General features: G+C 33.9%; 3 long non-coding RNA genes across 3 annotated transcripts; 1 reads left to right on the forward strand and 2 right to left on the reverse strand.

The window, feature by feature from the left end:
- Nucleotides 1-1,292: 1,292 nt before the first annotated feature.
- LOC142541543 (uncharacterized) lies at nt 1,293-3,451 on the reverse strand. The gene is made up of 3 exons (XR_012819379.1): nt 3,249-3,451; nt 2,873-3,167; nt 1,293-1,547 (listed from the first exon to the last, which is right to left on the reverse strand). It is a non-coding gene; the product is annotated as an uncharacterized LOC142541543 (long non-coding RNA).
- Nucleotides 3,452-3,999: 548 nt separating this feature from the next.
- On the reverse strand, nt 4,000-5,199 carry LOC142541544 (uncharacterized). Its single transcript, XR_012819380.1, has 5 exons — nt 5,115-5,199; nt 4,831-4,957; nt 4,636-4,727; nt 4,214-4,510; nt 4,000-4,132 (listed from the first exon to the last, which is right to left on the reverse strand). It is a non-coding gene; the product is annotated as an uncharacterized LOC142541544 (long non-coding RNA).
- LOC142541545 (uncharacterized) lies at nt 4,860-12,966 on the forward strand. The gene is made up of 2 exons (XR_012819381.1): nt 4,860-4,950; nt 12,797-12,966. It is a non-coding gene; the product is annotated as an uncharacterized LOC142541545 (long non-coding RNA).
- The last annotated feature ends 384 nt before the right edge of the window (nt 12,967-13,350 follow it).

The following is a 13,350-nucleotide window of genomic DNA, read 5'->3' on the forward strand; positions in this document are numbered from 1 at the left end:
TTGGAGGATAACTGCAAATTTTTTGCTTTAATTTGTCAACAAAGATGAGATATAGTGGCAGTCTATGCTTTCTTGATGTACTATAATGGCATAAACATGTCAAGTATAGTTTTGGAAAATATAGATACATCTTTAAGCTTCTTGTCCTCTAAGTTTTCCACATAATCAACGGTATTCATTTGACCTCTTTTAAAAATTATTAGACTTGAAGAAATATCGGTTGAAATGGCATTGATATGCTCCAAGGTGTTATCTTATGCTATATCTAATTCAGGAGACATTGTCAAGATCCTGGAAATTTCCTTCGATCCAGTCGGTGGAGGAGTAACAATTAGTGTAAGATCTGGAGCTAGACTGATTGAAGGGCCTTCTTATTCAATCATTAAAATTTCTGGCTTGACCTGGCTGACTGGCTCAAGTATCTTTACTTCCTCTATTCAGCAGTTTCTAGCATAGAGAGAGCTGCTTCAATCATCACAACTTTTGGTATTGCCTTTGCTGACTCGGGTAATACCTCATCCTTTTGCACAACTTCCTCTTCTATCACTTCTTCTTCCTCAGATAAGATCAAATTTTCTTCTGGAATGGAGGTAAATTGTGAAATCTTTGGCATTTCCAGTTGTTTGGTAATAGGAGAGAATGGCGACAGATAAAAAATGAACACATCATCATGCTCATGCTGCTATGAAATGGACTGCACAAATTTTTCAACTTTTGCCAAAGATATCTCCATAACCGGTGGAGATGCTATCACTACAAGAAAATTGATCTATACTGACGGGAAATGTGGTCATTAAATGGCCAAATCCCGTCGTAAATTAATTTTAATGACGGGAAATTTCCCGTCATATACCTTTATTACTGCCCTTCTAGGGAAAAGTAATTAATGACGGTAATGAGATCCCGTCATTATTGTTGTAACATATTTAGTGATGAGATTATACCGTCATTAAAATGAATACAAATGACGAAATATTTCGTTATTATACTTGCCTCTCAGTAAATAATATTCTAATGACAACACATCTCCTAATTATATCATTATTTACCCCTCACTCTAAGTTATTTTATTGGTGAAATTTACTATAATTATTAGTTATTAGCCCCTCAGTAAAAATCGATTTAACTTTGAAATTACCTCTCATTAAATCATTAAGTACCCTCATTAAAAAAATATTTTTAATTGTGATGAAATTTATAATAATTATTTGATATGAATTTGTTATTATATTAAAGATAGCATTAGTGATAAAATATGAAATATGGAACAAGTACGTTTTTTGAACAAAATATTTTATATAAACAACTGCATCCATATCTATTCATACATTCAAAATTTACAGAATTTCGATTTTTTCCAAAACATGAGTTCCATTTTGATGGATACTTGAAGTATTTCCTAATATCTACTCCTTGGAGTACAAAAATATTTGAGGACCATAAATGGTGATCACTTAGTAGTTGCTTCAAAATATCATATACTAGTTTTCTAATCAATGCTTGCATTCTTCTTTGAAGCACGATATCAGATTAAGGCAGCGTGTCATCTGTAAAACATAAATAGAAAAAATCAATTAATCTATTACATAACAAAAAATCTGTAGTACTTGGAAAATAAATGAATCCACCAACCACACAAAACAAAACAATCTATTAAGCAAGGCATAAAACTATTTTCACTTCCGAACAAGGTAACAGGTTCCATCGTTATCAATCATCATACTAGTTGAGTTTTGGAGTAATCTTCCACTAACATATGTGACCGAAAAAAACTAGACTATTGAAATCCATGTGTGGAGAAGTGCAAAGATTGAGTTCTAATACAATACTAAAAAATAAAAGACCTAACAAAGAGCTTTAAAATTTTAACAGAAGAATGCATTAATCAACTACAGTGAGACAAGTTTCAATAATAAATGAGAGGGTCAAAACTTTCGTCAAGTTCATCCAACCTAATTTATTTTACTCTTTATCTTCTAAATTATTGTCTTGGTACCACGTACAAGAGTCAAAGTTAAGCAATTCCTCTCTGACCTAAGTAGCTAAGATCATTCTTCAGGGAAGCATATTTTCATGCCCAGAAAACACACCACTCATCGATTACATCTTTGTATGTTGGTAAACTAAACTATGTCACATGTTGTCCCTCAGGAATGGGAGGAAGGCACTAAGCTTGTTCTTTTTCCAACTGCTAAGGGGTGGACTACTTTTTCCAGAGTTTGTTACCCTTTGGTATGAGATGATTGATACCTCAGATTTCTGCTCAGCATCCTACCACCTCCAGGATTCCTATTAACTTTCTTCTTGCAGTGTAGGTGCTTCATACAATATACCAGATGTTTTTATTGATAGAAATCAATTGAAGAATATGGATAGTTATTATGAACTATACATCTCGTCACTTGACAGGCTTGATGGCATGGACACATACAAAACTGAGATAATTTCAACCTAAAATAGTCAATTCCAAGTAGATAATAACACCAAGGCTACCAGATGATAACACATACAAGTAGATAATAACACCAAGGCTACCAGTAGATAATAACACCAAGGCTACCAGCCAAGTGGATCAAAATGGCTACAAGAAAACATGGAGATACACAAAGGGGCATTATACCATAGGGAGAAACTAAAAAATCCATAATCCTTGATCTTACAAGTCCACTTTCCCTAACAATCTGCTTCATTATTAGCTCACCTTGATTTTGGGTAATTTACTAGAAATGTACGCCAAGTTAAAGAGGCATTATATCATGGGGAGACACCTAATACACACAACTAGCAAACTCCAAAAAAGAATAAATGTAGAATAATGTATAAACGTGAACTTAAAATACTTGTAGTAAAAATTCAAGGTAGCACAACACACCTTCACCAGACATTGTAGGTGCATCTGAAGTTGCTTGGTTTTCATTCTCGATTTTGGCTAATCTACTTTCAATTCCATCCATGCGCCTCTTAAGGTTAATATTTTCTTCTTCTTTCTCATGGAGCTTAGCCTCAAGATCTTTTATATAAGCATCTTGTGAACAATTAAAATGTTTTCTTTTCATTCCACCTCCAAAACCAAAGACATGACTATGACACTGTGGTCCAAAACATGTTTCAACAACCTTAATATATGAGAGTGATGCATTAGATTGAACAGTCTTCACAATCTCATCCTACAAAGATCCATCACTCATGTCATTTAAATAAATGATAAACAACAAATTTAGGTTAAAAGATTAAGTAGTGATATTTACATATTTTTCATGCGCTTCTGGCTCAATAAGCTTTCCATTTTTATGTCGAGTCTCATAGAAAATTTTTGCAATATCAGGTGGGTTATTATCCTTGCCTCCCTGAAATATATATATATATTTATATATATGTTAATTAAGCAAAAAAATCATAAAAAATAAACATAAGAATTAATATAGATGTTTATGACTATTTCATATTTGCGTTTTCTAGGGCAGATATGCTTGTCGCACACTATTTTCCCCAAGTGTCTCGACCAATATCTGTGATGTTTTCCCACTGCATGATTGTTGTAGAATTCGATCTCCATCTTTTATCCACTTTTTAAAGTGGCAATTTTCTTATTCTTATTTTTTCCTCTAACTTTTCTCGCCTTTTGAGTTGCTGAATCTATTCAATGAATTGAAGTAATAAATAATTGTATCAAGATTATAATTTGAAATCAATAGAAAATGCATAATACGCTACATTTCAAATATATTATACTTACCATCAACATATTTGTCTGTAACAACATAGCTCGATTCACCACTTTCACCATCTTCAGTCATAGGAGTAAATTTAGCAACAAGATAATGACCAACAGCCTCAATTGGTATTTGAAATCCTAAAGAAATCAAATAATTACAATAATAAATTATGGTTCATGGAACATTTAATATTATTTTAGCCAAAGAACTTGCCTTGTTGATCGTACAGTCACTGATAGATTGCAAGCCAGTCTCGATATCAAAGTTCTTCGAAATAGTTATGAACCATTGAACTGTACTAGCTTGTTCACTTCCATTTACCACATCCCACCGGACAATGACTTTCTCATTTGTCTTATAGTCACCCAATATTTTAGTATCTCTTACTTTTGGAACTCTTGGGATTGGGATATAATCTGTACAAATTTAAAGAAAATAAATCAATGATAAAGAAAAACAAGAAAAACTCAAAATAAATAACTCTTTATTAACGCTACCAGATGTTGGATTGTCTTCGGGCAGTTTGAAGAGCAATGGTTGGGCAGTTTCATCCATATCTACATACATGTCTATGTTCTCCACGTACTCATGTTCTTTCAACATAGCCAATAAATCTTTATCATTTCTCAAAGGCTTACCATCCCCATCAGTGACTTTGAAACCAACAGAATATATGTCAATGAACTTTTTACATATGTTCAAGATTTCTAAGAAAGAACTAACATCCGTAAAATCTCTTTCTTTGCATTCATCTTCCCCAAAATGCACAATAAGAGTATGGGCTGAAATTCCACCTTTTGGAAGGAAAAAAAACTTTTTACAATCATATCAATATATTTTCACTTAAAAATAGAGGGAGTGACCTAAAAAATTGCATGAGTTATAAATTACAATGTCTACATAAAGTTTAGAGGTTTACCAATTCTTCGTTGATAGACGATGTATTGAGTTTCTTGCTCTTCAACCTGTAGCCTTTGAATTCCCCCTAAGCTCTTGTGGGCAGATGCATTTCTGGAAAACAACAAATCAGATAATTTAATTATGAAATAATTATATCAACCGTTGAAATTCTATAAAAAATAAATCTACGCTATCAGTTTAAAAAAGAAATTACCAGTAGAATCTCCAACAGGCCTCGTTTTATGTCCATATCCACTCTCCTTGGCCAACTTACCAGGAGCTAAAAATTTTACAGGCTTTCGGATGTTGCCTACACTACTTTTGGCAAGCATTGGTTTCATCTGTTAATATAAGCAATGTAACATATTAGTACAAATAGTAAAAACATGAAAATGAACCCGAATGAATAAACAACTAACACATAAAAGAACAGACATTTTACCAAAATAGAATAGCATAAAAAAACAACTAAGAAACATGATAAGTACTTGGAAATACATCTTCAAATTGGAATTCGCTTTCTCTTTCTTTTGTTTTTTGGTAAGTCAACTACTAGCGGCTCCAAATCTGTTCTTCTCCTAATATTTTAACCATCTACATCGAATGAAGTTTGGCCCCCACAATCGAAATTGAAAGATTCAGCATGTTGATATGCTTCACCGAAATCATCTACATTATTGCTCTCGTCTTCTTTTGGTTGTGGCATCTCATATAGATCCCGAGGTTGTGTCTTAACAACAACATGCCAACCTTTATTGATGTTGTCAATGGCATAAAACGCTTGTGAAGCTTGATTGGCGAGAATAAAGGATTCGTTTGTTTTCAAAATACGATTGCAATTAATGCTAGTGAATCCATATTCATCTACTTTGGCTCTTTTCTCATTATCATGCACATCGAACCATCTACATCGAAATTAAACCACTCGTTTTCCATCAAGATACTGCAGTTCAAGAATCTCTGTCAACACTCCATAATAGTCAACATAATTCTTCTCACTACCTATATCACCGATTACACACACCCTAGAATTTTGTGTTCTACATCCTTTGTCATGAGCTTCAATCCGAAACCTATATCCGTTGACAACATAACCACTGAAGAATGTAACATACATTGAAGGACCACGGCAAAACAATAGTAGGTCATCATATGTAAAGGCCCGTATTTCGTATTCATAATTTTGCAGAATTATAAAAATTTTTCTAAATAAATAATTATCTTGTCTTGTTTAATTAAAATAAACATGTAAATAATTTTTAACTTTAAAATAACAGCGGAAGCGAATAATGTTTCAACCAACAATTTAAAAATAAACTAACGTAAACATCGATTTAAAATAATCCAACGTATTAAAACTGAATTTGAATAATAAAAAGTGCATAAACTAAATCATGAGGTCCTCGGGTTTACTACTGTTGTCTCAAGATCGCTCACTGGTCCATGCCCTCCGTCTCGGCCTCAACAATACCTACAACAATCAAGTCTAGTGAGTCTAAAGACTCAACATGTATATATCGTGAATAACAAGAAAATATATCATAAAATCGCATGCAACTTAAAAATAAAGTATCGTAAGGCGTACGGGGAAAATCGTATCATGAATAATTATAACTATGTGCATATCTGAAAATCATACGTAAAAGCTTTGCTCAATAGAGCTCTATCATAACATATCATAATTTTCTGGTAGAGATAATGTTTCTAAGCAAGTGGCACATAACATAGCGTAAGCGCCTGATCAGACTAAACCACAGTATACTGGGCGGTAGAGATCAATCACAGCCCTTGGACTGGATGTCCGTACCCATACATAATCATAAACCGGTCGTAAGTCACCGGGCGGAGAGGTCCTCGGTTGCGCCTACCGACTTCCAGACCCATAAGCATAAGGTGGCCACAAGACATATAGCATATATCTCAAAAATAAACATTTTATATTTTTATGCACGTAATATAATTATAACCTTATTTTTACCGGATGAGTTGGATCGTTCCCAGGCTTGCTGCGACTCAATTCTAATATGTGACACATGCAATAAATCTTAACTTGACAAAAACTTAACAATCGAACCAAAAACAAGACAAATAGAACCAATAACTTGATTTTTACCCATGGCTTCGTACCAACCCGACCCAACATTAAACCGACGTTTAACCATGATTAAAAATACCACAAAATACTGAAAAATATGCATAATAAGTGTAAAACACGAAAATAGGTGAAAGGAGTCCAACAACATAAAACGCTCTTTCGAGAGTCATTTTGGCACCTTTCGCAGTAAATTCTCGTACGACACTCGACCAAATCACAAACGGCCAAAAACATGACCTTCCTAACTCATTGAGGTACTTTCCAGTCCAAGGCCATGGGCTAAAAGCCAACCAAGAACTCATACCACCCCAAAAACCAAAACCATAGCTGCTGTCAAATTTCAGTAGTGACAGTTTGTATCTTTTGTAGTGAAATTCCTGAATTTTATGACTATGGGCTTGAACCACCACCCAAGGACTCTTACCAATATCCTAAGGCATGGCTTGGACCATGGATAAGGGCTAAAAGCCAACCATAAACCAAGCCATTACCTAAGACACTGAAACATCCCAACCGAGAACTCAATTTCTGGGTAGTGATATGTATTGAATTGTTTTATTATCTTGTGTCGTTCCAGTGGCCATTTCATCAACCATGGCTCGATCTAAACATGATGTAGTATTGTATGAACTATGGCTATGGGCTAGGAGCCACCCACAATCCAAGCAACACCCAAAAACCGAACTCATACCCACACCGAAATTCAAAATTTAAAACCGATGAGCACCTTACTTAGTTATTTAAAAATCTTGTGGATCCGTGAACCAAATATTGAAAGGATGATTTGATCACGTCCTAGACATGATAAGGAATGATTCTAACCCTGTCTACAGTCCTTAAGAAAACCAAGATTCGAAACCCCACTTTAAACACCCAATGACAGAAACTTGAACATAAAACTGTAACTCATGGAAATGATGGAAATGTTGCTGTAACTTCTTTGTTGTGCTTGTATGGACTTGAACCATTGAACCAAAAACATCCTAACACATTCTAATTTATTCCTAAATGCAGCCTTGTGTGCCTGGAAAACGAGACAACCTCCTGAAGCACCAAACAATTCAAAACCGTGAGTCACCAAGCATAAGCCAAAAAAATCTGTGCAGAAACCTTGGTATTGTTGCTGTCAAAATCTCGTTTTTGCCTCATAAATCCTGAGCATATGGTGTTTTAAAATATCTATAGTACTTGATTGAAGAGCAAAGAAGCAACATATACATGCCTGGAAATCGTTTTGAAGAAGAACAAACCAATACGACAATACGGCGCGGCGGAACCGAGTTGGATTTCCTTTCTTGTTCTTGTGCTGTTCTTACACGATTAAGCTGCTGATATTCTGATGCATTTTCGAAGGTGAGGGTGTAGGTTTGTTAGGCAATGAAGAAGGGTGTTATAGGAGGTGTTAAGGGGGTAATAATATGCATTTAGTTAGGAGTTACAAGTGCAAGAGTTGAATGGGTTTTTGAATTGTGTCTTCTCCCTTAGTTGCCGATTCCTTTCCTCATTTTGTTGCATGATTTCGTTCAGTTACTAGCATGATGGGTTAAGGAAGACTCTAGGTATATTATTGTGTTTGAATTCACTAATAACTAATGAATTAAAGGTGAGGAATTGTATTCACCTTAAAGGCTAATGAGGTGATTTGAATGAGGTTTACTACAATTTTTGAATTGTCTTAACATAATATTATTACTACCTCTTGCATGGTATGCTAGTGTTTTATTTCTTGCATTTTAAATTCTTAAGGTTTAATACATTCATTATATATATTTTTTATAAATGACAATTTAATTTAGAATAAAACATTTCATGGCATACTTGACTTAAAATTTAAGTATTAAAATGTTATGTTTAATTTCTTGACTATTTTATACCTAGATTAATTCATCCTCCATTTATTTACATATATATTTTTTTAAGCTTTAATTAAATATTAATCAAAAGAACTTATTTACCAACTTAACTCTAATTAATTTATTAATCCCAAGGACCTTCTTTTTCTTTAAATTAAATTATTCTTTGACTTAAATTAAATTTAGGAACGTCTTTCTTATTATTAATCTTATCTCTAATCTCCAAACTCCGGTCCGGCCTCGCGTATTTAACTGAAAAGATAAAACTAAACTTTTGCATTTAAAATAAATAGTTATGACTTGTCAAATATCAAAATGAATTAGACCCTTCATATATATATATATATATATATAAAATTATTTTTAAATTTAAATAGTAATAATTATGCATGGCTTATACGTAGTCTGATTTGCGGGTCGTTACATCATATTTACTATGTTGGGCTTGCATTTTCATTTTGTCAACCTATAAATAAATTACAATGTAAATAACTCGAACAAATAATCTTGTTCAACACAAAATAATTTATAACAATAGAATCACTTACTTGTTGTTTAAACCAACCAATAAAATTGCTATTCCATTCGTCATCCGATAGTTGTGGTGTATTATTATTCTCATTTTTAGAGTACTCTCTGCGTTACAACATTAATGAGAAATGCATATATATAAAAAGAAAAAATAAATGGTTGTTTATATGTATTTGAGCTTACTCGAGGAAAGGTTGTACTTCATCGCAATTTTTTAAAATATAGATATGAGCTTTCTCCCATGCATCGTCATCGAGAATACGACTTATACCAGCTCCTAATGCTCGTCCACATTGCGAAAATATTGATATTTCACCTTTACATTTATGAAAGCCACTGTCATAGTTTCGCTCAAGTCTACTGAATTTTGTCTCAATGTCTTTCAAGTATCTTGAGCAAAGAGTCATACACTCCTTTGCTATATAGCCCTCTGCTATTGAGCCTTCCGGACGAGCCATGTTTTGAATCAGTTGTTTTAACTCATAAAACATACGCTCAATAGGGTACATCCATCGATATTGTACAGGTCCACCAATTATAGCCTCCTCGGCCAAATGAACAGGCAAATGCACCATCACATCAAAAAATGAAGGGAGAAAATCTTGTTCCAACTTGCAAAGAGTAATCGGAATTTGGGATTCAATCTTTTGTAACTCACATACCTTCAATGTTTTAGCACCCAAACTAGTAAAGAACAAAGACAACTCGATAAGTGGTTCACACACTATTTTAGGGAGGAGGCCACGTATCCCAAGAGGAAGTAGATGTTGTAAAAGGACATGAAAATCATGACTTTTCAAACCTGATATTTTATGTTCTTTCATATTAACACTTTGAGAAATATTAGATGAAAACCCATCTGAAACTCTTAATTGCTTAAAAAATAAGCAAAACAAGTGCTTTTCAACTGTAGATAAAGTGTAGGATGCAATGGGCAACTCAAGTTTGTCCCCCTTGCGAATTGGATGCAAATCTTGTCTAATTTTCAGAGCTTCCAAATCAAGACGAGCTTGGATATTGTCCTTAGTCTTACCCTTCGTATTCATAATTGTCTTGACTATATTCTCACATATGTTCTTTTCAATGTGCATCACATCCAGATTGTGTATTAACAAAAGAGAACTCCAATACGGAAGTTCAAAGAAAATACTTTTCTTATTCCGATTATCACCTCTGTTTTCATGTGAAATTTTCACCTTTCTTTTAACATCTTTAGTCAAGATGATTCCTTCAAGGTCATTCACTTGAGCAAGCACATCACCACCTGAAAGTGAAAGTGATGGTGATCTTACCTCTTTGGTTCCATCAAACAAACTTTTATTTTTTCTCCATTTATGGTTGCTATGAAGATAACGTCGATGACCCATATAACATTGCTTTTCACCATTAGCTAACCTCATAGAACAAGTGTCTTTGTTACAACAAGGATGTGTCATCTTACCTTTGGTACTCCAACCAGACAGATTCCCATATGCTGGAAAATCATTTATTGTCCACAATAAAGATGCATGCAATTTAAAATTTTGGCGAGTTGAAGCATCATATGTTTCAATGCCTAGTTCCCACAACTCCTTCAACTCTTCTATCAAAGGTTTAAGATAGACATCAATAGCATCTCCCGGACCCTCGGGACCTGGTATGAGACTTGAAAGAATAAAATTAGATTCTCTCATGCACATCCATGGAGGCAAATTGTATGGAATGAGTATTACTGGCCAAATGCTGTATGATTTTTTTGAATGAGTAAACGGTTCGAAACCATCACTAGCAAGAACAAGTCATACATTTCGAGGTTCAATGGAAAAATCTTTATGCAAATCATCGAACGACTTCCATGCCATAGAATCAGCTGGATGTCTCATCAGTCCATCATCTACTCTTTTTTCATGATGCCATCTCATTAAAGAAGCAGTTTTTTTAGACATGAATAACCTTTGAAGCCTTGGCTTTAAAGGAAAGTAACGCAAGGTCTTCACTGCTAATTTCTTACCATTGTTTCGAACTTTGGTTTCCTCATTATGACTATTTTCTTTCCATCTAGAAGCACCACATATTTTGCACATGTTAGACTTATCTTCTTCCTTCTAATACATCATACAATCATTTTTACACATATCTATTTTTTGATAAGAGAGACCAAGATCTTTAATATTTTTTTTGAATCATAATAGGATTCTAGCAAATTTGATCCGATTGGGAGTATTTGTTTCAACAGCTGTAGCAACATATCAAATGATTAATTACTCCATCGACCAATACTCTTAATGTGTAATAGTTTGACAAGCACAGATAATTTTGAGGTGTCACAACCTGGATAAGTTGGTTGCTCAGAGTCTTTTAACAATCTGTAAAATTTCTTTGCTTCATCATTCAGTTCCTCTCCATGTTTACTCTCACTTGATGAACCAATTTAAGATCCACTTCCGTAAAAACCATCCATGTTAGGATACAAATCCCTTAAAATTTCATCACAATCACTTCTTTTCGATTCTTCATCATCAGATGAAGAGTCACCAAGCCTTTCACCATGGTGATACAAAGTTGTATAATTTGGGATTATTCCATTCACATTTAGATGCATTTCAACCACTTCACAAGATCCATAATCAGTGTTATTACACTTCACACATGGACAACGAATACTATTCTCTTCACTTGTCTTCTTAAAAGCATAATTCAAAAATTGTTCAACTCCAACCTTGTATTTTTCATTGAATCGATCATTGAAAAAAATCATCCATTCCTTACTAGGTGCCATTTTCCTTTTACAAGTATGAATTCTTGCTCAAAAGAATCTGCAACAGATTTAGAGGCAACACAACAAAAAGTTATGTTTTGTGAAGCTAAAAAATGATACTTTCAGCTTACTATTATCATAATACAACTTTCAATTATGCTATCATATTTTATAATAAACTAAACAATTATGCTATCATATTTTATAATTAACGCAGACATATTTTATATCTATTAATAGTAGCGCTTCAAAACCCAATTTTCGCATATATGAAAGTAATTTTCAGGATTTACGAGTTGTTTGTACAACTTGTATCACTAGAGCTTTTGCAATAGTTAAAGACCACTTTAGTTGCCCAATAATTCAAATCCCTCCTATCACTATAATTTTTGCAAGGATTTAAGCGTCTTCAATTGCCTGATATATTGCAGCATATTATCTCTCAGAAACAGTTGTAGCAGCTTTTACCATCGATTACTATAACAGCTTAATGGGATCATATTTTAAAAAGTGGGGTGGTAAAGGACAGATAGAACAGATTCGAACCAAAAATTTCAGATTTCCCGGTTTCGGACCAAAAATTTCAGATTTCCCAATTTCAGATTTCACAAACAATCAAAGGTTACGAATTTTGAATAATAATAAAAAATTGGTGGTCTACTGGACGGAAGCTTATGATGTTATTGGAACGATGGGGAACGTGATTGGGTGAAATTCTGGAGGTGGTGACATTAGCTACTTGTTGCACAGCCTCTTCGAGTAAAGATAAAATAAGGAAACCTAACAACTAATCTTGCTGCTCCCAAAGCAAAAATTCTGGATTCACGGTATTTTGAACTCAAATGTGTTAATCTAATTTGGCATCTTTATCTAAAATTAGCTAAACGTGTAATAATAGTGATATTCTTTGACCATTAAAACAAGATAAACGAGAAAATAAGTTAAATTTCAGATTCAGAATGAGCGCAAATCTCTATCGGAGAAACGCGATGGCGGAGTGCAAATCGACTTTTCACTGAGAGAGGCAACCTTACACGTCTTCCACAAACGCCGCCGCTAGGATTCCCCTTCTCTCAGTCGCACCGAGTATGAGAGAGCACCGAGAATGAGATAAGCGATTATGAGAGGCGAGAATACCTGTTGGTGAGAAAAAAAGTCGAAGTCGGAGGGGAGGGGAGGGGAAGGACGTTTACACCGATTATAAATTGAATGTTAGAAATATAATTGTATTTGGGGTAAAATATATTTTTATTTTTTTAATAAAGAAAAATAAAAATGCATTATGTAGGCGCCTAAAATCTGTAGGAGTAATTGGAGGGAAATAATTTTATACATGGCGCCTAAAATCTGTAGGCAATTATGAGAGGGATTTTTTTGTATTCAAATTATAATGACGGGATTAGTTATCTATAGCTACGAAATTGTGAATTCGTCACTAATAATTTAACTCTTTAATAATGGTTTGTTTACCCTCATAAAAACTTCAAAAATTATGTTTTAATTAGTGACCCATTTTTC

The sequence above is a fragment of the Primulina tabacum genome, chromosome 4 (assembly GCF_025594145.1).
Source record: "Primulina tabacum isolate GXHZ01 chromosome 4, ASM2559414v2, whole genome shotgun sequence".
Taxonomy (NCBI): Eukaryota; Viridiplantae; Streptophyta; class Magnoliopsida; order Lamiales; family Gesneriaceae; genus Primulina; species Primulina tabacum.